Genomic DNA, 25,847 nt, shown 5'->3' with positions numbered 1-25,847 from the left:
GATGTCTCTAAAATTCAAAATAGAAATATTAGAGAGTCGCTCGAGTACACTCACACTCGACAACTCAACCCTACTTGTTCCTTAGTATCCTAAGGATTCTTACTTGGATTGCTAAGTAGTACGGGCCCTATACTACCTTCCACACCGCATTAGCATTCACCCCAAGTCCTCCTCCTAGGATCCCAATTCACAAGTACTATATATCTTGCTAAGCATAGGCTACCTTCCGGCAGATCACTCATAAGCTCCTCACTACTACCTACTCGCACTCGAAGTATCTCATAGTAGCAGTAATCTCCTAGGCTAAGGCATCACAAATCAGGCCACTCTAGTCCTAGATATGAATACCTAGCCTACTCTAGCATGCATAGCATATCACATAATATCTCATAACACATAATGTAAGGGTATTTTGGGAAATCACCGTTCGGGCACTGGCTGATCGTACACACTGTTGCGTTCTGCCTTTCTCAAAATCTTTTACTCTTTTAGAAAAATTGTTTTTTTTTTTCTGAAAATTTTCCTCAAACCCTCGGTTTGAGTTCAAATGTGCCCGAAGGTGCATCCGAATCCCTCAAACCAAGACTATGATACCAACTTGTAACGACGTGAAAATTAAAACAATTTTTCATTTTTCAAACAACATAAAACTATTTCAATATTCTCAGTCTCATGTTCAAAAAATGTCATCATGATAAAAACATATCCCAAGATCATAAAATAAATCCTCTGCCAGTGTGTACGGATCATGCCGACGCCTTCCCGCGATCCTCGCTAGTACCTGAAACACATAACACTGTAAGCATAAATGCTTAGTGAGTTCCCCAAAATACCACATACAACACATATGCCACTCAAGGCTATAACACTGTATGAACCTCCGGTTTATGTGTCTCAGCGGGACCCTCCAGTCCCGTAGCTCGTTGACCCTCTGGTCCGGTCATAGCTCGTTGGACCCTCTGGTCCGGTCTGAATCGTTGGGCCCTTCGGTCCGGTCTATATCATTGGACTCTCCAGTCCGGTAAATATAACATATAGCATACATATATCACAAGGCACATAATCTCAAACATACATAACACATAAGACCCTTCGGTCTGCACATAGATGCCACTCCAGGCAATGTATAGTGAGAAGACTCACCTCGTATGAAGTCAGATAAACTCTCGTGCTTGATAACCCGACCTAGCCTCCTCCTATCAACATAATAACATCTCTAATCAATATCCTTCCATAACCTCATCTCTAATAGTGGGTAGAAGACCATTCTACCCTTCTCTGACTTCTCTTGAACCAGCTTAACCAAACTCTCAAGGTCAACTAAAGTCAACTCTAGCCAACGGTCAAACTTTGACCAGACTCGTCGAGTGCACATGGGTGACTCGGCGAGTCCAAGCGTGTCCCCTGAATCCTTCTAAGGTCTCACTCGACTCGTCGAGCAAACCTTCCACTCGATGGGTTACCACTGGTCATGAATCGCGGTGCAACCCCGACTCGACTCGTCGAGTCCCCTTATGGACTCGGCGAGTTCCTTCCATGGCAACACTCAAATGACCTTCTAAGGTTAGATCTGTTTCTCTAACCTATAGATCTGACCTTACCCTACTCAATAATCACGTAAAGGTCCGACCTTTACACTCATGCAACATCCATAATGCTTCTTTTGGTGCAATAGCCTCTAAAATGGCAACCTAGGTTCACATCTCTAATGGAATAGCATAAAGCAGGGAGGTTGGGGCTCTCTGGACCTCTCAAGGTCCAGACCCAGAGTTTAACACTCAAAGGGACATCATAAGCATCATATCTAAGCCTATAAAGGATACAGAAAACCCTAGATTCAAGGGTTCTACACCAAAACAAAAAAAGGTTCGATTTAATACCTCAAAGATGGAGTCTCCTTGCTTGAAACCACAGAATAGAAACCCCCTTGACCTTGTTTTGCTAGAATCTCCTTCTTCTTTGCAAAAACCACACCAACAAGGATTAAAATAGCCCTCCTTCACACACCACACGCTCAAGCTCACTAGGGTTTCTCTCTCTGGACTGGTAGCTGCAAATGAGGGCCATAAGGTCCCTTAAATAGGGCACAATCCCGAGGATTTAGGGTTTCCACTCACAGTGCGGACTCGTCGAGTCCACCTATCGACTCGTCGAGTCCGTTCATTAATCCAGTCAGCAAATCGCGATCCTACTCGATGAGTCTAGGCGTCAAATCGTCGAGTCCCTCCTCATAACTCAAAATAAACAATTAAATATGGTACATGGAAATTTGGATGTTACAATTCTCACCTACTAGAATCAGACTTTGCCCTCGAAGTCTCATTCTGCAAACAATTCTGGGTGCTGCTCCCGCATCTGCACCTCCGGCTTCCAAGTCAACTTGGACCCTCTCCGATGTTGCCACTGGACCTGAACCAGGGGCACATCCTTTTTTCTCAGAACCTTGATCTTCCGATCAAAGATTGCGATTGGCCTCTCAACATAATTCAGGACCGCGTCCACCTGAATATCCTCTAGTGGTACTACCGCCGACTCGTCGGCTATACACTTCCTCAACTGAGACACGTGGAAGGTATCATGTATTTGGCTCAACTCGGCAGGTAGCTCTAAATGATACGCTACCCTGCCCACCCTCGCGGTCACCCTGAAAGGACCAATGTACCGGGGCCCCAGCTTGCCCCTCTTCCTTAATCGGATCACTCCTTTCCAAGGAGATACCTTCAAGAGTACGAGAAGTATACGAACAAACGTACATACTAAGAACAAGTATCACTAGAAGAACAAAACAAAAGTTTTAGATATTGGACACTACAGTCAAACCTAGGCAGTTATGTAATCATATCTAGAATAAATATAACCTGATCAACTATATTTATTTGAGATACGACCAACATGTGTTTGGGAGTGATAGTGGTGTTGCAACGAGTCTAAACCTTACCTAACTCTATATAAAAAGGATCTTTAGAACAAAACATAAAGATAAAATACTATGGGAGTATTTTAGGCACTATAACAAACTTATATGAAAACTAAAAGACCCTTACTCGCAGGTCTATAGTTTCAAAGTGCATGCTTCCAGGGTTATATATAATTAGGATCTTATAGAATTAGAATTGGTGATCTTCGCTGTACTACCTGTTCCTTGTTTGGTTGTGGTTTCATAGTAGGATCACCTATTCGAAAGTCTATTTGATCTCGGTTATATACAAGTTGCATACACTGCTTGATTATAGGAGGACCCAGTTTGGATCATTAATAACTTCAGAAGAAAGGTTTTAATTAATCTCATAAGATTCTCTAGACATTCCCATTCTCGCACGAACAACCTACATATATATAGCCACTCCACTAGAACCACCAACAGGAAAGTCAAGGAGGAATAAGAGAGGATTCATAAAGTGAATTCCGAGAAGGAATCATACGAGGAGACAAATCTCCTACTAGGAAGTGGTGGAGATTAGTGATAGAACCCGAAGCATGAACTATTAAGGTTAGGAAGACCATGAGAAAGTCCAAAGATAACAAATCCCCACAGCTGAATTTAGGGCCATCATAACTAAGACAGAAAACACAGGAAACCACTCTCAAGGCGTGCAAGGTGGTAGAGCACCCTATACGTCACACTAATAACTAACTAACTAATGTAATCTAGTGGGTTAGTGATTACATTGTTCACACTATGTGTTAGGCTTATCGCCTTTATCATAACAACTAGTAACAGTAAACCAGGTCACAGAAGTTCACAAAGAGGGTAGTCATTATCAAAAATTCATAAGTTTAATTTTTCATAGACCTCTGTTATGAATTGCTTCAAGAGTCAGAACATGATACACTCAGAACTAAGATAAATTCGATTCAAATAATACTCGACTTGTAACCACTAGGGACTTACCCTCGTTTCAACTTTTAAACCTTATGGTAGAATGATACCACCAAAGAAGTCGAACAAAAACAAAAACAACACACCACCGCCACTACCTCCACAGTATCCCCCGTTTGTCTTTCAGGCGGCAGTAACAGCCGCAGTGACAGCTGTCATGACTTAAATTCGTGAAAGTGGTACCGATGGATCGGGTAGTGACACCAACAACTCTAACCATGGACACAGAAGGGAGTGCTCGTACATAGACTTCATGACTTGCGGACCCAAATCCTTCAATGGAAGTGGGGGATTCATCGCCCTAATGCAATGGTTCGAGAAAACAAAGTCGATTTTTGAGTTATGCACATGCCCAGAAGGGAGCAAAGTGAAGTTTGTTGCTTGCACCTTCTCCGACAGATCCCTTACATGGTGGAATAGCCATGTCAAGTATTGACCCTTCCAGTGGCAAACGTAGTGGGCTAGGAAAATCTAAAATAGATGATGCTGGAAGAGTACTGCCCGAGGGGTGAAATACAGAAACTAGAGCAGGAGCTGTGGAATCTTACCATTGCAGGCTCAGACATAGTAGCCTACACTGATAAATTCAGCGATTTAGCTGCACTATGTCCTGGGATGGTTACCCCGGAGAGCAGAAAGGTAGAGAGATACGTTTGGAGACTACCTTCTCCAATCCAAGGAAACTTGTTAGCAGTGAAACCTCTTACGTTTGACAGTGCCAAACGTCTGGCTCGAACATTGGTGAACTATGGAATCCGCCAAGGCATAATGAACCCCGTTCCCGAGTCAACCAAAGTAGGTATTGATAAATAAAAGTCAGAGAGCGGGAAGAAAGGACAATCAACACACGAGCCCTCCGATGGACAACAGAGGGGTGCGACCTATGCTGCCACGACCCCAGCCACACCAGCACCCGACAATCGTTATGCTGGAAGCCTCCCTAAATGCAATAAGTGCAACTTTCATCATATCAAAAAGTGTTGGAAGATTTATTTCAAGAACTGCCTCAGAAGGGGACACACCATCCATTTCAGTAGGGCACCAGCACGACCAATCTATCAGGTCCCATTTGAGGAAGTAAGTCAGACCTGATACGAATGTGGCGAAATGGGGCACTACAGGAGGGATTGCCTATTGGCCAGAAACCCTGGTGAAGAGGGAAGAGTGCTAATGATCACTGCAGGAGAGTCTACCTCGGAACCATCTAAGAACAACGGTATGTTTCCCAACTAGATCCTAACTATAGAAATTTCTTCCTCGTCCAAACATAGCCTATAGTCTATATAAAAACTAAATACCCTTTTCTGGTAAACTATAATGACTTGTTGTAAACATTAGGGCCATATATAATTAAGAAACTATAGACTTAGAGTGTGTGATTCCGCCATATTTCATGTTCCTTGTCTAGTTGTGGATTTAGGGCGGAGTCACTCATTCGACTGTCTTATCAATCTTTATTATATATGACTTGTAGACACAAAGAGATTATACAGGGACCGGATAGGGATCATAATATCAAGTATCATTCATCATAACAATCCTTCAGTTAGTACACACTTAATGCAATACAAAATATTCACAGTAGTAATAACAAGGACAAAAAAAGCACTAGAAGCGTACACACACAGATGCACTAATGTTCTAACGAAACACTCCTTCTGAACTAACTTAACACGTGATCCGACAACGTCATCCCGCCTAGTCTAACTGATTCCACGCTACACCAAACCTATGTGTCTCCGAGAAGACCCATCACCTTAAACTGACCGAATAACAAAACTCTCGTCCCTCATAACAACAAACTAGATACGAACCTTAGAATTGTCTCTTGCTTCAAACCTCCCAAGTACTCATGTGTGGAGTATGATATCCTCCCGTAACCTTTCCTAAGTATTCCCAGCAGACCATTTTGGAAATACCACTCACGTAGCAAGTCAAGTTTAAGCACAGAGGCTAAGGACCATTTTGGAAATACCACTCACGTAACAAGTCAAGTTTAAGCACAAAGCCTAGGGACGGATACGGTTAACTTATAAATTTTTGTGTATACGTGAGGATGGTATATAATTAAGATTCTATGGACTTAAGATGTGTGTTTCCGCCCTATCTCCTATTCCTTGTTTAGTTGTGGACTTGGGGCAAAGTGTAACATCCCCCTCTGGCACGTATCACAATATTTTCCGCTTTGGGCCACTCGGCACGAGGACTTCCCAGGGGGTCACCCATCCTGGTACTACTCCCGCCCGAGCACGCTTAACTGCAGAGTTCTTATGGGATCTGCTGCCCTCACGGCTTTAAAACGCATTGTGACAAGGAAGGTATCCACACCCCTTTATAAGGAAATGTTTCGTTCTCCTTCCCAGCCGATGTGGGATCAGATCTAACCCACTTTCACCCCCCATTATAGGGTTCGACGTCCCCGTCGAACACATCGACTCGTACCCTAGCTTTGATACCATTTGTAACATCCCCCTCTGGCACGTATCACAATATTGTCCGCTTTGGGCCACTCGGCACGAGGACTTCCCAGGGGGTCACCCATCCTGGTACTACTCCCGCCCGAGCACACTTAACTGCAGAGTTCTTATGGGATCTGCTGCCCTCACGGCTTTAAAACGCGTTGTGACAAGGAAGGTATCCACACCCCTTTATAAGGAAATGTTTCGTTCTCCTTCCCAGCCGATGTGGGATCAGATCTAACCCACTTTCACCCCCCATTATAACCAAAGTGGGTTAGATCTGATCCCACATCGGCTGGGAAGGAGAACTAAGCATTACTTATAAGGGGTGTGGATACCTTCCCTAACACAACGCGTTTTAAATCCGTGAGGGTAGCAGATCCCATAAGAACTCTGCAGTTAAGCGTGCTCGGGCAGGAGTGTAACAGCCCGGAATTTCAAATATTGATATAATTATGATTTGGGGGTGTTTTAAGAAGGGACTCGGCGAGTTAGAGCCTTGACTCGCCGAGTAGGGTCGCAGAGTTGGTCGCGGGTTCGCGACTGGACTCGACGAGTCCAGGTATGGACTCGGCGAGTCGACGCTGTTCAAGCTGAAACCCTAGCCGTTTCGATTCTGGATCGTATATAATGTCTTTAGGGCCGTCATGTCTCGTCTTTTGGCTGATTGAAGATAACCTAAACGGCTGTGGGCATCTGGAACAAGGGTGAAGGCTAGTGGAAGCTTAAAGAGGTTGTTAGGCAAGGAGAGGCAAGATGGTGATCAAAGGAGGATCAAGGAGTTGAGCTCTGAAGGTTGGGGACGCAGGGATCACGTTTTCCAGGTAACCCTCGGATCATTTCTGTAGTTTTGGTGTTGTTCACGAATCTAGGGTTTAGGAAACCCATTTAAGGATTTGATAGATTATAGAGTTGTTGCAAGTGTTTAAATCCCAGCAATAGTATGTGTAAAGGTCCAGGAAGTCCCATATCTATATATTACGGAATCATGCGAATTACAGGAGGCAGTTGATTGACTGCATGGCGTGGACTCGCCGAGTCGGATGATCAGACTCGGCGAGTAGCTTGAAGATTCACTGAAACTCGCCGAGTCGTTCTTCGGACTCGGCGAGTAGCTTGAAGATCTATTGGAACTCGTCGAGTTGTTCTTCAGACTCGGCGAGTGGTGTCAGGATGCTTATACTCGTCGAGTTACCCTTTGCACTCGACGAGTCCAGTCAAGATTGACCTTTGACCTGTATATATATTTTAGAGGGGTCAGTTGCCTTGTTTGATGAGATCATTAACTAAGGCTGTGGTACTATAGGGAACCTGCGGACTAGCGGATTGTGTGCGAGTAGCTCGAAGAGGTTATAGCCTGCGTACTACGAGGTGAGTCTTCTCACTATACCTCACCCGGAAGGGTTTGATTGTGTGACCGGAAGGTCAAGTATGTTATGTGTTATGTTTATATGCTATAAAAGGAAAGTTAGCTGCTACGCGTGATATACATGTTTATGTTGGCCGGAAGGCAAGGTATTATGTGACAGGGAGGTCAGGTATGATATGTGATATACGTGCTTTATGTGTTAGAGTATTTTCATTATGTGTTATACATGTGTATGGGCCGGAAGGCGATTATCTTGTGGACCGAAAGGTCCGGGCCGGAAGGCAATGTTATGTGGATCGAAAGATCCGGGCCGGAAGGCAAGGTTATGTGGATCGAAAGATCCGGGCCGGAAGGCAAGGTTATGTGGATCGAAAGATCCGGGCCGGAAGGCGATATTATATGGATCGAAAGATCCGGGCCGGAAGGCGTACGTGCGTAAGGTATATTGGGGAACTCACTAAGCTTCGTGCTTACGTTGGTTATGTTATGTTGTTTCAGGTTCTTACAGTAACGCGGGATGGCGACGGTTCGGTTGTACACACTGAAGAAAGAGTTTTGTTTGGAGGATCCTGGTCTTCTATTACAATGGAAATGAAACCATGTTTTGTAATTCGAATGTGAAATCGATTTTAAACAAGTGTTTCTAATATTAAATTGGTTATTTAAATAAAAATTTTGTTTTTGGAAATTTTGGTGTTACAAATTGGTATCAGAGCCTTGGTTTGAGGGATTCGGACGCGCCTACGGGTAAATCTGGACTCAAACTGAGGAAGTAAGAAAAAGTTTTCCAAATAAATGGTTTTCTAAAAAGAAAGAGCAGTGTGTACAATCAGCCAGAGCCAAACGGTGATTTCCCAAAATACCCTTACTTTTGTATTATGAAATATCTATTATGCACTTTATGAGACATTATTTCATGCTAGAGACAGGCTAGGTACTTCACATCTTAGGACTAGAGTGGCCTGATTTGTGATGCCTTAGTCTAGGGTTTGCTGTTATATGTGCGTTATGCTTTTATGTGTATGTGATGAGTGAGAGTATCTAGTTAGAACGCACAAGGGGTAAAGCTACGGAGTACAGAGGTACTCCCGAGGATGAGCCGAGAAGGTGGAGCTACTACAGATGGGGAGTCCTATGTATGCTTCAATGCTCGAATGCTGCTTGCTTTGTGCTTTGTGGAGTTATCGATGATGGGAGTCAGCTACCAAGTGAGTATGACGATACTCAGGAGGTAGAGGGCTGGCATCATAGGGAACTCTTCAGCAGCTGATAGCAAAGAAGCGGGAGGACGGCAGAAGGGACTAGGGAGTAAATCTAGCCAGATGAGTGCGCTGGTAGAGTAGAGGATTTCGCTGGAAAGCGAGCACGCGCGATGAGATTGGTGAAAGAGCAGGTTTATCAGTTACTTAGGAACTCTGGAATGGTCCGTGTGGAAAGTATGGGTAGATGTGGCAGGTAGTATGGGCCCGTACTACTGAAAGCAGAGGACCCATACTTGATACAGGGGGCATTCTAAAGGTCCTAAGTAACAGATTGAGGGGCGATGTTATGGTTCAGATGCCATACATCGGAGCGGATACAGAGTGATGTTATGGTCTGGGCACCATACATTGGATCAGATTGAGATGGATGTGTGGTCCGAGTGCTATACGTTGGAGCAGATTGGGGAGTGGTGCTATGGTTCAGGTACCATACACCGAAGCATGTTGAGGAGGGATGTCATGGGATGAGTACCATGGTTCGTAGTGGATGATGTTTGTGGCTATCTTGTTATCCGGTTATGACCGATGAGGTGGAGATTTGACACTATGGGTTTCAAGCCTGTAGACAGAGGAGAGGTCACCTTTTGGGTAAGAGTCAAAAACAGGGGAAAATTTCAGTGGAGTTGAGCAATCGGACGACAGAGGAGAGGTCACCTTTTGGGTGAGTAGTGTCATTTATGCTCGGGTGCCAGACGCGAGAGGTTTGGTGTTTCCGTTCTGGATTTGGGAGTACACTCTGCTGGTAGTTATCGATAATGACTTCCCTCAGAGCATCAGGTAGCGGGTGTACCGCGAGACAGAGATTTATCGTGAACAGACAGTCAGTTGGGGCTGAGGTAGTCGAGAACCATACCACACCTAATTGAGAATAATAGGTTGGGTTATAGTGGTAGCAGTGAAGAGTTCAGACGAGTTTTGCAGTGCGGGGAGTCGTCGTCTAGGTTGAGAGTAAGTCCCTGTTCTTGGGACAAATCCGACGTTGGATACGGATTGATGAGTTGAGATGAGAGGAACGATGATGCTGCAGTGCATTCTACTAGCCAGATATGTTATCGAGCAGCGCAGGTGCTTAGTATTAGATCTGTATGGGATTTGGAACGATTAGAGGCAGCCGTGATGAGAAGTTCTTGGAGAGTTAGCTAGAGGTTCAGAGTATAGGGGATTGTTTGTCTTCATAAGGGGAGGGATTATCGGGTGTTGCACATGCGAAGCCTCCCACATTCAATGGAGTTCAGGACTCGATTGTTGCTACGAGATGGTTACCAGACATGGAGGGGTGTTTCTCCACGAGTTATGCCCTGCTAATCAGAGGGTGGAGTGTGCTCTGAACCTGTTGAGGCTCGGGGCGAAGGATTGGTGGAGATTGACCACGAGGTCATTTTCCGATGCGCAGAGGGCTGCGGTTTCATGGGATCAATTCAGAGGGATGTTCAGTACTCGCTATGTTCCGCGAGATAAAAAGGAGAAATTGGCTCGGAAGTTCCTTAAGCTGAAGCAGGATTTGGAGTCGGTGACTGAGAGCACCGGGATGTTTATTGAGAGGGCGATGTTTTGCCCTGAGTTCGCTTCGGAGCAGGCTCAGATGTCCCGATATCCGAGTATGCTCAAGGGAGAGTATCAGACGGTTCGTGTCTGCGCAGAGACGCGAGACCGTGTTGGTATCGCAGGAGGCCGCCATGTGGCGTGAGTTCGAGGTTGAGCTGCAGTAGCGGGAGATGAGGCAGGCCCCGAGGCAGTCGCAGCCGGCGCCGAAACGGTCCATGACCGTAGATGTTAGAATGGGGGATCGGAGCGGTCACACTTGTGGGAAGTGTGAGAGAGATGACACCAGAGCTTGTTGGCCCAGTGGTGCATGCCGCAAGTGCGGAAAGGAGGGGCATGGTGCACAGGGTTGTTGGCAGTCAGTGCCAATTCGGGATTCCAGGATTTGTTATCAGTGTCGGCAGGTTGGACATTTGAGGGTCAAATGTCCACAGCTTTTGCAGGATCGGTGCAGGCTCTAGCACCGGCCACCTTGAGGAGTTCAGGAGGAGGACAGGATGGAGTAGAGCCCAAGGGCTCAGGGTTGTGTTTATCGGCTTGCGGCAGAGGGAGACGGAGCAGTGCCGGAGGCAGCTGCGGGTATGATGCTGTCTTGATGTCTTGATTAGCTTGCGTTGTTTGTGGCGTATTGTTGGTGCGGGTAGTGTGGATTTCGATGCGGTAGTCGTTGTTTCGCGGGATTGGCATGGTTATGGATTGGTGCTTCAGGTTTCGTTTTGGCATTCGTTGTTCTCTGATGGTTTGGTATGGTTATAGTCTGGTGTTTCAGTGCCGGTAACTTTGTGCGGTTTTTGATGTGATATTCAACCTTTGGCAGGTTGTGGGTTTGGTTATGGGTTATTGCTTGGGAGTTTCGTTGGTCATCGTTCGTGAGGGTTGATAGTGGAGGTGCGGCACTGGGTTGAATGACGGGTAGCATCTGTAGTTGTGGAGTGGAAAATTGAAAGATCGGATTCTTATGAGCGGATTGATCAGGGAGGAGATGTGTTTTGCTGAGGGTTGCTTACGCTTGTGGGAAGCAGTCAGTGGGTAAATGTTCTCTTTGTGCAGGATTGTTCTGAGAGGTCGTTAATGACGATCGGTGGCAGTTAGTCAGTGCTTTAGTGGGGGAGAATTAGAAAATTCTCCGGGAGATCGATGAGTATGTGAGGGTGCTTAGCTGCCGGGATTCAGCAGTGTTTGTCAGCGCAAAGTATAGGCCGACGAGAGCGAGTGTTGGATATGCAGGGCGAGATACAGACCTAGGGCATTCGATTGTGGAGGCCTGAGAGGAGGTTGGGGTCGAGCTTGAGTAAGTAAACGGAATTTTGCGATCAGAGTATTGGTACGTTTGAGGTACGTGATGGTTGTACTGCATTAATTCTACGGGATTATGTTGTGCATGTTTCTAGAGCTGGAACCGGAAGGTTCCCAGAGTTAGAACCTGAGGGTTCGCGGAGTTGGGTGTACGGACCCACGGAGATATAGCCTCGAGTGGCTAGTATGTGTTATGAGAGTCGGTCCAGTCATACTGGAGACTCTGTTGGTATTGCTGGATTAGTTTGAGATTTGCGGATCACGTATGTTGCAGTGTGATTACATTGGAAGGTCTGGCCCTGGGTTGTTGATCTTGTTTGGCGGAGGCAGTGATTTTGATGAGTGGAGAGAGTGCGTGGGATTGGGAGCCCCTGCAATGAGAATCAGAGTATGTGAATAGCGGTTACGCAAAAAGGGTGGTGTCGCTTGGGGCGAGCACCGTGGCACCGGTTGGAGTGGCATTATGTTCAAGAGAGTTCCGTGGAAAAGGAAAAGAGGAGGGTAGATAACTCCGAAGGGGGTGCAAGTTCACGAAAGTGAAAGTTGCAGAGCAGAGTTTTGGTTGGAGTATTTCGAGTATGGTTTTGAGCGTTGTGTTCGCTGCAGTGGAGTAGGAACCCATTCGGTTGGAATGTCTGTTGAGGCTCAGAAGGAATGCAGGGAGAGAGAAAATTTTAAATTCTCAGTATGAATCTAATCAGAGTGTAGGGTGGATGTAGGGGTTCATCTTGGGAGATGTTCGAGGATATCATCAGTGTATCGGGTCTTCCAACCTACGAGTGTTGGGGCTAGTTCAGCATGGGTATATGATGGCAAGAGGAGAATTTGTGAGAGTTACTCTGGGAGTGAGAATGGATCTCTCAGTTGGTCTGGGATGGACAAAGTGGGCTTTGGATCGGGGATCCGGTGGTTCAGGGTTTCCTAACCCTTATGGGTTGAGTGATCGTTGATATTGGGAGCAGGGTGCATCTTGGGTAATTTCCGAATACAGAGGGTGATGAGCAGTTCAGAGTTCGTACTTTAGTTGGCAAAGCACACTCAGCAGGTTAAAGAGAGTTAGTGATCGTCTAGAGTTAAAAGGGAAGTTATGTAGGCAGACGCCGGTTCGAGCTTGAGTTTCAGGTCGATGACTTAGTACTCCTGAAGGTCTCTCTTTGGAGAGGAGTGATTCGATTCAAGAAGTGGGGCAAGTTGGGGTCCTGGTACATTGGGCCTTTTCATGTGATTGCGGGGGTAGGCCGGGTGGCCTAACAGTTGTAGTTGCCCACGGATTTGAGACAAATCCATGGTATTTCAGGAGTCGCAACTGAGGAAGTGTATAGCCGATGAGTCGGCAGTGGTTCCGTTAGAGGGTATTCAGGTGGATGCAAGCTTGAATTATGCCGAGAAGCCAGTGGTCACCAGAGAACGGAAGATCAAGGTTCTGAGGAATAAGGAGATACCTCGGGTGTTAGTTCAGTGGCAGCAACGGAGGGGATCGGAAATGAACTGTGATCTGGAACGTGGTATGTGGGAGCAGCATTCGGGGCTATTTTCAGAGTGAGACTTCGAGGGCGAAGTCTAGTTCTAGTGGGGGAGAGTTGTAACAGCCCGGAATTTCAAATATTGATATAATTATGATTTGGGGGTGTTTTAAGAAGGGACTCGGCGAGTTAGAGCCTTGACTCGCCGAGTAGGGTCGCAGAGTTGGTCGCGGGTTCGCGACTGGACTCGACGAGTCCAGGTATGGACTCGGCGAGTCGACGCTGTTCAAGCTGAAACCCTAGCCGTTTCGATTCTGGATCGTATATAATGTCTTTAGGGCCGTCATGTCTCGTCTTTTGGCTGATTGAAGATAACCTAAACGGCTGTGGGCATCTGGAACAAGGGTGAAGGCTAGTGGAAGCTTAAAGAGGTTGTTAGGCAAGGAGAGGCAAGATGGTGATCAAAGGAGGATCAAGGAGTTGAGCTCTGAAGGTTGGGGACGCAGGGATCACGTTTTCCAGGTAACCCTCGGATCATTTCTGTAGTTTTGGTGTTGTTCACGAATCTAGGGTTTAGGAAACCCATTTAAGGATTTGATAGATTATAGAGTTGTTGCAAGTGTTTAAATCCCAGCAATAGTATGTGTAAAGGTCCAGGAAGTCCCATATCTATATATTACGGAATCATGCGAATTACAGGAGGCAGTTGATTGACTGCATGGCGTGGACTCGCCGAGTCGGATGATCAGACTCGGCGAGTAGCTTGAAGATTCACTGAAACTCGCCGAGTCGTTCTTCGGACTCGGCGAGTAGCTTGAAGATCTATTGGAAGTCGTCGAGTTGTTCTTCAGACTCGGCGAGTGGTGTCAGGATGCTTATACTCGTCGAGTTACCCTTTGCACTCGACGAGTCCAGTCAAGATTGACCTTTGACCTGTATATATATTTTAGAGGGGTCAGTTGCCTTGTTTGATGAGATCATTAACTAAGGCTGTGGTACTATAGGGAACCTGCGGACTAGCGGATTGTGTGCGAGTAGCTCGAAGAGGTTATAGCCTGCGTACTACGAGGTGAGTCTTCTCACTATACCTCACCCGGAAGGGTTTGATTGTGTGACCGGAAGGTCAAGTATGTTATGTGTTATGTTTATATGCTATAAAAGGAAAGTTAGCTGCTACGCGTGATATACATGTTTATGTTGGCCGGAAGGCAAGGTATTATGTGACAGGGAGGTCAGGTATGATATGTGATATACGTGCTTTATGTGTTAGAGTATTTGCATTATGTGTTATACATGTGTATGGGCCGGAAGGCGATTATCTTGTGGACCGAAAGGTCCGGGCCGGAAGGCAATGTTATGTGGATCGAAAGATCCGGGCCGGAAGGCAAGGTTATGTGGATCGAAAGATCCGGGCCGGAAGGCAAGGTTATGTGGATCGAAAGATCCGGGCCGGAAGGCAAGGTTATGTGGATCGAAAGATCCGGGCCGGAAGGCGATATTATATGGATCGAAAGATCCGGGCCGGAAGGCGTACGTGCGTAAGGTATATTGGGGAACTCACTAAGCTTCGTGCTTACGTTGGTTATGTTATGTTGTTTCAGGTTCTTACAGTAACGCGGGATGGCGACGGTTCGGTTGTACACACTGAAGAAAGAGTTTTGTTTGGAGGATCCTGGTCTTCTATTACAATGGAAATGAAACCATGTTTTGTAATTCGAATGTGAAATCGATTTTAAACAAGTGTTTCTAATATTAAATTGGTTATTTAAATAAAAATTTTGTTTTTGGAAATTTTGGTGTTACAAGGAGTAGTACCAGGATGGGTGACCCCCTAGGAAGTCCTCGTGCCGAGTGGCCCAAAGCGGACAATATTGTGATACGTGCCAGAGGGGGATGTTACAAATGGTATCAGAGCCAGGGCACGGGTCGATGTGTTCGACGAGGACGTCGAACCCTATAATGGGGGGTGAAAGTGGGTTAGATATGATCCCACATCGGCTGGGAAGGAGAACTAAGCATTCCTTATAAGGGGTGTGGATACCTTGCCTATCACAACGCGTTTTAAAGCCGTGAAGGCAGCAGATCCCATAAGAACTCTGCAGTTAAGCGTGCTCGGGCGGGAGTAGTACCAGGATGGGTGACCCCCTGGGAAGTCCTCGTGTCGAGTGGCCCAAAGCGGACAATATTGTGATACGTTCCAGAGGGGGATGTTACACAAAGTCACCCATCCGATCGACTTATCAGTCTTAGTTATATACGACTTGTGTACACAAGGCGATGATAGATGAACCAGGTATGAGTCCTACCATGAACTTCAGGACAAAAGCTGCTCAGGACTACAAATGGATATCCTACCAGTTCGATGAGCATAGTCAAGCAAGTCAAATCTACACACTCTCCACAGATCATAATAGTAGATCCAACAGTGAAGATCCGCTGAAACAACAAGCGAGGATCTGAATTCATTGAAGAGCGCAATGATTAAATAGAACCAAAGTACCCACCTTTTTTCCTTAACCTTAGCCAACCACTTGGAATCCGAATTTTAGGATGAAATTCCCTCTCTCGGGGGGATGATGTGACAACCCGAAAATCTCCAGGCATCGAAAATCAAGTTTTTCTTCAAAAATCAGCCAAGTCTCGAGCAAACAGGTGTTCACGGCCACAATCGTGTTCACGACCGTAAACCCTTCACGGCCGTGAACCGTGAACGGTTGGGTGGAACCCACCACCGATCATGAACCCAACCTATATATACGTGTATCCACCCTCATTTTTACTTTTCTGGACGAGAACATCACTCTCTCTCTCTCTCTAAAAACATCAAGCGAAAACCCAAGTTTCTCTTCATCTATCACTCAATCCTCCTTAGAACTCATTGTGGAGCATCAAGCATTCATCCTTTCATCAAATCAAGCATTCCTTGTTCTTGAGTTCACGGCCATGAACCCTTCATAAGGGACGTCAACCCTTCAAACCTTAAAGGGCCGTGAACCCTTCACGGCCGTGAACACATCAAGCCTAGCCGTGAACTCCCTTTCAGCCTCCTAACTTGCTTCTAACACTCCTTTGGTAAGTTATTCTTTCATCCTAGGTTGTTTGCTAAACACCTTTGTGGTTAGATTCACTAACTTCATGCCTATATGTATCATTATATGTTATTTAGGACTCGTCTGTGCTTCGGGACTTCACTCGTGAAACTTATCATCATATATCATATCTTCAATCGAATCTCCAACATAAGGTGAGTTCATACCCCTATTATTTTCCAAGCTTTTTAATGTTTTAAGGGGGGATACAAGTAAAGCACAAGAAATTGGTGTTTTAAAAATATAATTTGGTTTGTTATATTCTCTTATCGTTTACACACATTTGAGCGTAGAACTTATTAATCATGAAGAACATTGTAACTACTATACTTACGAACAATTTTACAATCACTTAAGATACAAAATTTACAAATACAGTTTTCTAACAAGGATACATGTTAATAACAAAAATGAGTTTTTCATAGTATTATTCGTGAATTCGTTGAGAGAACTATATTGCGAGACACGACTTCTGTGCAGTCTACTCCTTAGGAACCAGAGTCTCCTGGAGGGAGAGCGTGAGTTTGTGTATAGATCTATACAGGACTGATAATCCCGCGCCCTGACTGTTATCTACAGTCAACCGAGGGTGACAAACGTCATTTCAGTTTGCGACGTCCGAAGTACATCGTAGTGTTTATCGTTCATTAGCATGGTTATAAGAACTCACAGGGGAAACAACGACTCGTTCACGTAATAATATACTTAACAGACAGTCATCATGATTAATAACTAAGGGATTGTTTAGTATATACATCAGGGTGATGTGAAATTAACATCCGACATGCAGTGGGATGTGTGACTTCCGCCATATTCCATGTTCCTTGTTTGGTTGTGGGCTTAGGGCAAAATCACCAAATCGACTGTCTGTTCGATCTAGATTTCTATAACTCGTATGTACTAAGTGATCACAGGAGGGTACTAACAACACTTTCAGTATACAAAACAATACGTTTTCAACTAATTTTATTTTATGTAATAAAACAACTATACTTTACTAGTAGTAGCCAGGGTTTTCATTCAGAGCAATGATTTAACAACATAAGTATGGAAGATACTTCTATGTTTCAACTTTGGAACAGTTAAGACAACAACTTACACTTAAGGAAAATACAGGATATTCCAGGTATAACATCAGTACTTGACAAACAATCGGTTTATCATTCAACTAACAAATATTCATTAATAATTCTATAATTCCTTAGTTTATGCATTCGGGTTACGTATGAAGAATATCCGATAGGTCGTGGAATGTGTGGTTTCCACCTCATTCCCTGTTCCTTGTTTGGTTGTGGGTTTAGGGCAGATCCACACAATTAACTGTCTGTTCGATATTGATTTATACATAGCTAGTGTGAGCTAAGTGGTTATAGATGGAATTGATATTATCATACTTTTACTTAGAAAATATTGGATTTTCTTGAGGAACACTTCCAGCAGAATTCAAAGAACCAATACAGTCAACTCTGTAAGTATCTAGTGAATACTTCAGGGTTATGTACATGAGGATCCGACAACCAGTGGAATGTGTGGCCTCCGCCTCATTTCCTGTTCCTTGTTTGGTTGTGGGCTTAAGGAAGAACCACACAATCGATTGTTTGTTCGATTTGGATTGTATATGATTTGTATACATTAAGTACTCGCAGAAGGAAAATGGTAAAAACCTTTTTACTTAGCATTCATTACATTAGAAATTATAAGGTTTTCTAGAGAAACACAACGTATTTTTCAAGAATATGGAACCTATTTTTTTAAAACAAAACGCTTATGAAATCACCAGCTTAAATGTTGATACTCTTTCAAAACCTACTTGTATTCTCAGGACATAAGTAGACAGGTACACAGACAGGGTTCAAGAAGATGGAGCATAGTAGCTTCGAGTCTTTACTTGTTATTTACTTTTGGATTCAGTTATATTATGATTCGAAAACAATGTAAACTTTATTCTATTAATACAATGGTTGTTGTTGCTTTGATTACTATTATTCAATTGTTGTGATACTATACATGACGTCCTCCCCCTCGAACGTTTCATCCGTTACGGTTTGGGGTATGACAATATTCGAGAGTTCGTGGCGAACTCATCTTATTGTACATTTGTTGAGCTTCAGAGAAATGCCAGGAGGTGGGAGATTGAGCTGGAGACTCGGGCCAGGGAGGATGCAGAATCTCAGGGGAGAGACTAGAGGTCAGCGCAGTCGCAGCTGGCGACGAAGCAGGCTAAGCCCGCTGATTCGAGGACTGGGGGCCAGAAGGGCCGCACTTGTGGGAAGTGCGGAAAGAGTCACGAGGGGTCCTGCCGAGCGGGGATTTGCTACTAATGTGGCAAGGAGGGGCATATGGCAAGGATTGCCCCAAGGGGTTTGCAGTTTGCTTCCACTGCAACCAGACCGGCCACCGGAAGGCCGAGTACCCCCAGCTTCATTAGGGATCAACACAGGGATCTGCACCTGCTGCTTTGCATGCTACTGATAGTCGTCTGGTGAAGGCCAAGGTTCCAAGGGCTAGTGGGAGAGATTTTTAGCTGACGGTAGAGGAGGTCCGCGCAACACTTGATGTCGTGGCTGGTACGTATTTCCTTATTAATTTATTTTGAGGTTTATTGTGGTTATTATGTGCTATATTTAGGTACATTCCTCGTGAGTTTTGTACCTGCTTTAGTGTTATTTGACTCGGGTGCGACTCAATCCTTTGTTCTTTAGCTTTTATTCATCACATTAGTGTCGGACGTGAGGCATTGAGTCGACCTTTGAGGGTTTCTATAGCTGACGAGCATGCGGTTTTCGCTACTGATGTGTGATGTGTGCTGGAGATTTTTGTTGTCGAGTTTCCGATTGATCTGGTACTGATTACGATGGGTGATGTTTGTGTTATCGTGGGCATGGATTGGTTAAGCCGTTTTGGAGCAGTGATTGACTGTGAGCGTTAGTTGGCGACTATATGAGACCCTAGTGGGGAAGTGCTTACAGTGTATGGCAAGGGTACTAGATCTGGGTCAGCCTTCTGCTCTGCTGCCAAGGCAAGGTAGAGTTTGCAGCAAGGTTGTATAGGCTTCTTGGCGTATGTGATGGATACACGGGTTGTTTCAGAGAGGCCGAGTTCTATCTCCAAGGTTCCGATAGTGTGCGAGTTCCCGAATGTTTTTCCATAGGAGTAGGAGTTACCAGGTGTGCCACCCGAGAGGCAGGTGGAGATCCGGATTGATTTAGTTCTAGGCGTGACGCCTATTGCCAAGGCACCTTATCGCCTTGCTCCGCCAGAGATGTAGGAGTTATCCTCACAGCTCCAGGAGCTGCTGGGGAATGGATTTATTAGACCGAGTAGCTCGCCGTGGGGAGCACCGATCCTTTTTGTCAAGAAAAAGGATGGTTCACATCGGATGTGCATTGATTATCAGGAGTTAAACAAGCTAACGGTCAAGAACCGTTATCCACTTCTGACGATCGACGATTTATTCGATCAGTTACATGGGGGCATCTTGGTTTTCCAAGATTGATTTGAGATTTGGAAATCACCAGATGAGAGTATGTGAGGAGGATATTCAGAAGACGGCCTTTAGAACTCGTTATGGGCATTATGAGTTTGTGGTGATGCCTTTTGGGCTTACCAACGCACCGGCAGCATTCATGGATCTCATGAATCGGGTGTGCAGGCCTATATTGGACCGGTCGGTGATCGTGTTCATCGATGTCATCTTAGTGTATTTGAGGTCCATAGAGCAGCATGAGGAGCATTTACAAGAGGTTGTTGGGGGTATTGAGGTCGAAGAGGCTGTATGACAATTCTCCAAGTGTGATTTCTGGTTACGAGAGGTCCAATTCCTGGGACATCTTGTTAATCAGAATGGGATACTGGTCGATCCGGCCAAGATTGAGATAGTTATGCGATGGGAGGTGTCGTGATCCCCATCCGAGATCAGGATTTTTCTAGGATTGGATGACTACTATCGGATATTTATCACATATTTCTCCAAGATTGTGGTTCCTCTCACCAAATTGACCTGGAAGGGCGTTACTTTTGTATAGGGGCCTGAGCAGTAGACATCATTCGATACTCTTCGCCAAAGATTGTGCGAAGCTCCGGTATTAGCCCTTCTAGAGGGAGTAGAGGACTTCGTAGTGATGGGATTAAAATAACTTTTAATCTATGAAGATCGATTAGATCTTGAACAAGTGTATGAATATAAAAACAGTAAGAACGCAATAAAAAGAACAAAACAAGATTGAATCAAACGAGTCGAATGATTAAAATAAAATCCTCAGAAGAGCTCGATTAAGAACATCAACTGTAGAGAATTGATAGGTTACAAAACGATTAAGAAACCTGCTGTACTCTAGATGAATCGCTATTCGTAAATCTCTATCTCGTTGTTAACCTAATATGCATGCAAGCATTAACTTATATACAATACATAAAAGGCTCTCGGTTGGACAGGCCCAAACCGGAGTGTACATGGCTAAACTAACGAGCCCAAAAGACGCAACATCAAAACAATTTTCAGCCCAACAATCTCCCCCTTTGTGTCAATTTGGAGCGAGACCTTTACTTTTTACTTGGGCCGGCAGCTGAAGCTGGTACCTTCTTCTTCACGGTGTTTAAACAGACACTTGGTTATGGAGAGGATGGTCTGTCTAAACCGGACGTACCAATTGATCATATCATTGAAGTACTTGATGTCATCAGCCGAATTCTCTTTACACCGCTTGATAATAGATAAGACGTGCTCCAAGCAAGCTGTGGTGTAAAGGTGCTTGTCAGCTAAAGCGAAGAGACATTTCTGTCCTTCGGCTCTAGTGAACATTACTGAGTTACGTCTCGGATCAATCTTGCCCATTTGCATTTGATTTAGATCACTGGCCGATCCCACAGGTGCTATCTTCGGTTTCTTCTTAAACACTGTGGCAACCTCCTGATCCATTAGGGCAACCTCCATGATATAGCAGGCCAACATCCTTTTGACATGGTCTATGATGGGACCATATTCGGCTTCATTTGTCAGAAGGATATTGTATAAGACAATCCAATCATGAGGATTCAGATTCGGCAGATCCGCCAGGGAGATAATATGAGCAGTTCTTGCTGATCCACGAATGAGCTTGAACTTAACGTTTGTGAATCTCCCCATGGCATAAGGCTTCAGCACCCGAACGCTAACAATCTTCTGGGCACTCCATGTAAGATATTGAGGGCGAGTGGCCTCCAGGTAGAAGTCAATAAGCTCCCTGTCAAGCTCATCGTTCGGATGCGGGACTTCAAAAATGTTAGAGAAGGCGTGGAAGATGAACGCCTTTCGAGTCAGCGGCATATCAAACTGCGAATCGATAGTGTTGTTGCAGTCGAATGATATAACCGGCTCGAGCCATAATATGCTTGGAGTTTCTATGGCCTCTTTTATCATACGATCCCTGGTCCAGGCAGGGAAGAGCATCTTTCGGCTCTCAAGGAGATCGTGGGCTTCTTTTTGCTTGCGTTCGGCTTCTTCAGCCTCACGCGCCACACGACTGGCATCGTCTTCAGCATTGCGACTGTTCTTTCTTTTTAACATGTCAGCAATGGTCTCCTTGTCTTCATCTTCATCTTCATCTTCATCTCCTCCCTCAGCTATATGTTTGCCCTTGTTCTTCACACCCGAACCCGAAGCATGATCAGCAGAGGGTGGTTCGGTTGTGTGAGTAGCTTTGGAGGAAGGAGGTGGTTTCGATCCGTTCTTCTCATCTCCCCCTTGTTTCGGAATGGACACGAAACTCGGTAGGCCTTCAATCTTGCTTAAAAGTTCCATGGCCGGAGAGAGTTTTTCAGCGAGGGTACGCCTCACCGAATGGTTTAGGATGGGGTCGTGTGCTTCCAGGATGTTTGATAACACTGCGTGGACATCCGAAACACACGTCTTTATTACCTCCCTTTCGGATCGAAGAGCTTCCAACTGTTCTTGTGAGTTGGAGAGTTGCGTGCTCTTGACCTTAAGGGCGGTTGTCTTACTCGCCAAGACGTCCATCAGAGAATTTTCAGCTGCAAGATCCTCTTGTAGCTTTGCCAGGCGGGCATCGATGGAGGCACGAAGTGCCGAGTTGTCGTCGCTGATATGTTGTCTGAGTGTAGCGAACGAAGACAGCTCCGTCGAGATGAACTTGGCCAATTGTTGAACAACCGGTTCCAGAGTTGTCTTAGTGGCGTCGGCGCTCTCCTACAAGGACTTCAGCAGGGCGGAAGCGTCGGTGAATAGTTTATCGACTTTTTCGGTCGCAGCCTCACAGGCTCGGGTGGAGGCATCGATTGCAGCAGTTGCTGAGGCTACCGAATCATGTTGAGCCCTTGAGAAGGCGTCAACAATCTTCTGAAGGGCAGCTTCAGAAAGAGATGACTGCTGGTTGGTGGAGGAGGCGAGAAGTAGATCAACCTTCTCGTTTAGCTCTCGGAGATGCTTCTTTGTCACTGGAGCATCATCCTCCTCGTCACTCTGAACTTGAAACGGACTATAGTAGACCGAATCGAAGTTCATGTGATCACCACCAAGGTATTGGTCGTCGCCATCGGAGGCGTCTTCTGGAGATGGAGGTGGTGGTGAAGCTGGGGGTGTTGTGGGTTTTGTGGGTTCAGGTTGAGTGGGTGTTGGATTAGTTTCGGGTGGTGGTTGTGTATGGGTAGGTTCAGTTGTATGTGTTTGAGTTTGTGGTGGTTCGCTTACTGGAGGGGTTTCGGTAACTGGTGGTGTTTCGGTTGATGTGGTGAATATGGGTGGTGGTATAGGGAATGAGGTTGGGGGAATAGTGGGGTTTATGGTGGGAATGGAAATAAGAATAGTTGGTGGAGGTGAAGGAATTGGGGATTGATGAAGTTCCATCTCTGGGGTTGGGGACCGAGGTGGTGTGTTGCCTCGACGAGGAGATTCGTCTCCTTGAGATCCTTCAGAGTCCGAACTACCACCCTCAGATTCGCTTGAAGAAGAGGGAATCACAAGCTTTCGCTTCAGTTGGGTCTTCCTCCTCTTCGGCTGTGGGGACTGAGCAGCCTTCGGTTGTTTCCTCTTTTTGGGAGAAGGGCCCTTTGGTGCTTTGGCCGCTTGCTTCCCTTTTTCACCCTTTTTGCCCCTGTTGGTCGGTTTGTCAGCATCATGGATCGATCTGAGCATATCCGGTGTCAGTTCCCTGGGACCAGTTGGCCTGAACTCCTTGATCGTCTGAATTAATCTGCTGTCAGAGGGCACATCTGCATACATTGTCTCCGGGATGGAGCCAATGAAGGAAAATTTTGATGTATCTGAGACGATGATCTTCTTGGTATGGAACGTACCAATAGAAGACATCGATGCACCATCAGCAGTAGGAACGTTGAACTTGTCCATGGCCCATCTTGTGATCAAGATCCAGAACCGGGCCAACGACACCTCAGAGTGTCGGGATGAGGAAGAGAGGCTCTGAATCAGCTGTTGCCATAGGACAAACCCATAGTCCAAGTTTATCCCGTTGTACACCCCATACATTATCGATAGGAAAAGACGACTTGCACCGTCAGATCCTGAGCTCCTCTCTGACAGTCCCTTGAAAAGAACTGTAAATAAACCATTCCACTGGGGCGGCAGACAAGACTTCTTAAACTTGGCAACGGAGGTGCGAACCTCTGTGTAGCCCATGTTGTAAAACATGCTGAACAACATCCCAACCGGAATCGTCTCCGGGTTAACTCGCGATGGGTCAGCAGCAAACCCTAGCATAGTGCAGAAACGGGGGCGAGAAATCGAAGTCTTGTGTTCTGCCACTTCAAAGAATACCCGATCGACGGCCTTGTCGTAGTAAGCCGTCGCGTAGACTTGCGATAGAGCCACCATAGGCACAGTTTCAATTCTGGACAATGCAGGTGCAAGCTGGGAGTACTTGAGGCATTCTATGACCGGCGACATGTAGGAATCATACGCCAGTGGGTTAAGATCAATGACTAGGCATTGTTGGGGTCGGATGGGAAGAATCTGAGAAGTTGCATGAACAGAAGAAGATTCAGCCATTGTTGCAGGTTTGGAGAAGAAGATGAACGGGAGAGTGTTTGGGAGTATTTGTGCTTTGGGAATTATGGAGGCAGTAAAGAGGTAAAAGGTGGTGTTGACGGCTTTTTATAGTGCGTGATAGGAGAGAGAAAAATCGTTTCAAATCTCTTATGGAAATACGAAGCGGGTTTTTTGAGTGACTGATTGGTGACAGTTGGGGCGTACGATGATCACGTAGGAGAGATAGTGTCAGGTCCTAGGATTACGCCGCCCAATAAGCGCCAGTTCAGAGAGAGGAACCGTTTCCATTTCCACATGCGCCTTTGATGCCAGAGTGATGACGCTTCAATATCGCACACGCGTCCTTAAGTGTCAGAAAAAGCGCGGCCGTTTCAAATTCACGCGCCCTCCTTTTTACCGTCGTTTGAATTTTTATCCTTTTAACTCCCGCCGAGTCAACAACCTTTCGTCTTATCCCTTTTAAACGACATTTTAGAATTAATGACCCACGTGCATAGTTTTTGACCACAACTTCATTATTAACCATCCAGTAATAATCCAGCCTGTAAAATAATTAGTAATGGAATTTTGGAAAATCTAGGATTTTCGTGCAAAGAGTGTAAAAGAAAAAGAAATAAAGCAACTCTTTTTAGGATATTTTGTGATGTCAATAATGACACGAAACTGATGATCCCGGGCACGAATCTCTTCCTTCAAGGTCAAGAGAGAACTCAAAGTGTTAGTGTGGAATCCCGTTGAATTACGATCAAACACTTATTAATAAATGTTGAAAGTCTTCTTTTAGTTAGGCTAATTAAGGGTGGTTTCGCTTTGATTCATCAATTCTATTCTTGATATAAGAAAGAAAGTGAACAAAGTACTTGTGAGACCGGTGTAGCCTGTTGAACAAGTAGGTAGGAATTTATTTTGTATTGGCTTGGAGTAATATAAGATCTCAGAAAAAATTAAAAATTGGATCCCTTGGGAAGAAATGTTATGGTGTGTAACAATTTCATAGGAATCATGCAAAAGAAAATTTGAGATTTTATAAGGGTACATTCGTTAATTCTTTGGTGAAAGCTTGAGCAAATTAATTGTTCACCGTCAATTCTTTGGTGTTGAATTTTGGGTTTCACTCAGCTCGTAGTGGCACGAAACTAAGATCATAAACACAGATGTTGTGTAACCTTAAACCTCAGTGGTAGTTTCTGAGAGTTTCAAGGGTTACGTTGATGAAACGAATGTAATGGAGAAGTGTAATGAGGATGGAGTAAGAAAACATAGTACCTCTGCTGCGAAAATAAGGACCAAGCAGGAAACTCTTAACTCATGTGAGAAGAGAGTGAGGTAGCTCACGATTAGAATAAATGTGTTAGCCTTATTGGGAAGACGAGGTTTGTGTATACCAGGGCATGAAGGCTATTATTCAAAATCTTATGAGGCTTGGGACGCATACAGCAGCATGCTTCTAGGGACACTTAAGTAGTTCATCGATGATATCCCCATAAT

The 25,847-nt window shown here is 45.2% G+C and overlaps 1 pseudogene; it reads left to right on the top strand.

Annotated features, from left to right (window-relative positions):
- The first annotated feature begins 15,323 nt into the window (after nucleotides 1-15,323).
- Nucleotides 15,324-15,441, top strand: LOC145056285 (5S ribosomal RNA; annotated as a pseudogene).
- The last annotated feature ends 10,406 nt before the right edge of the window (nucleotides 15,442-25,847 follow it).

This window comes from Lactuca serriola, chromosome 5 (assembly GCF_051521515.1).
Source record: "Lactuca serriola cultivar US96UC23 chromosome 5, Lser_US96UC23_V15, whole genome shotgun sequence".
Taxonomy (NCBI): domain Eukaryota; kingdom Viridiplantae; phylum Streptophyta; class Magnoliopsida; order Asterales; family Asteraceae; genus Lactuca; species Lactuca serriola.
This window is presented reverse-complemented; position numbering and strand designations above follow the sequence as displayed.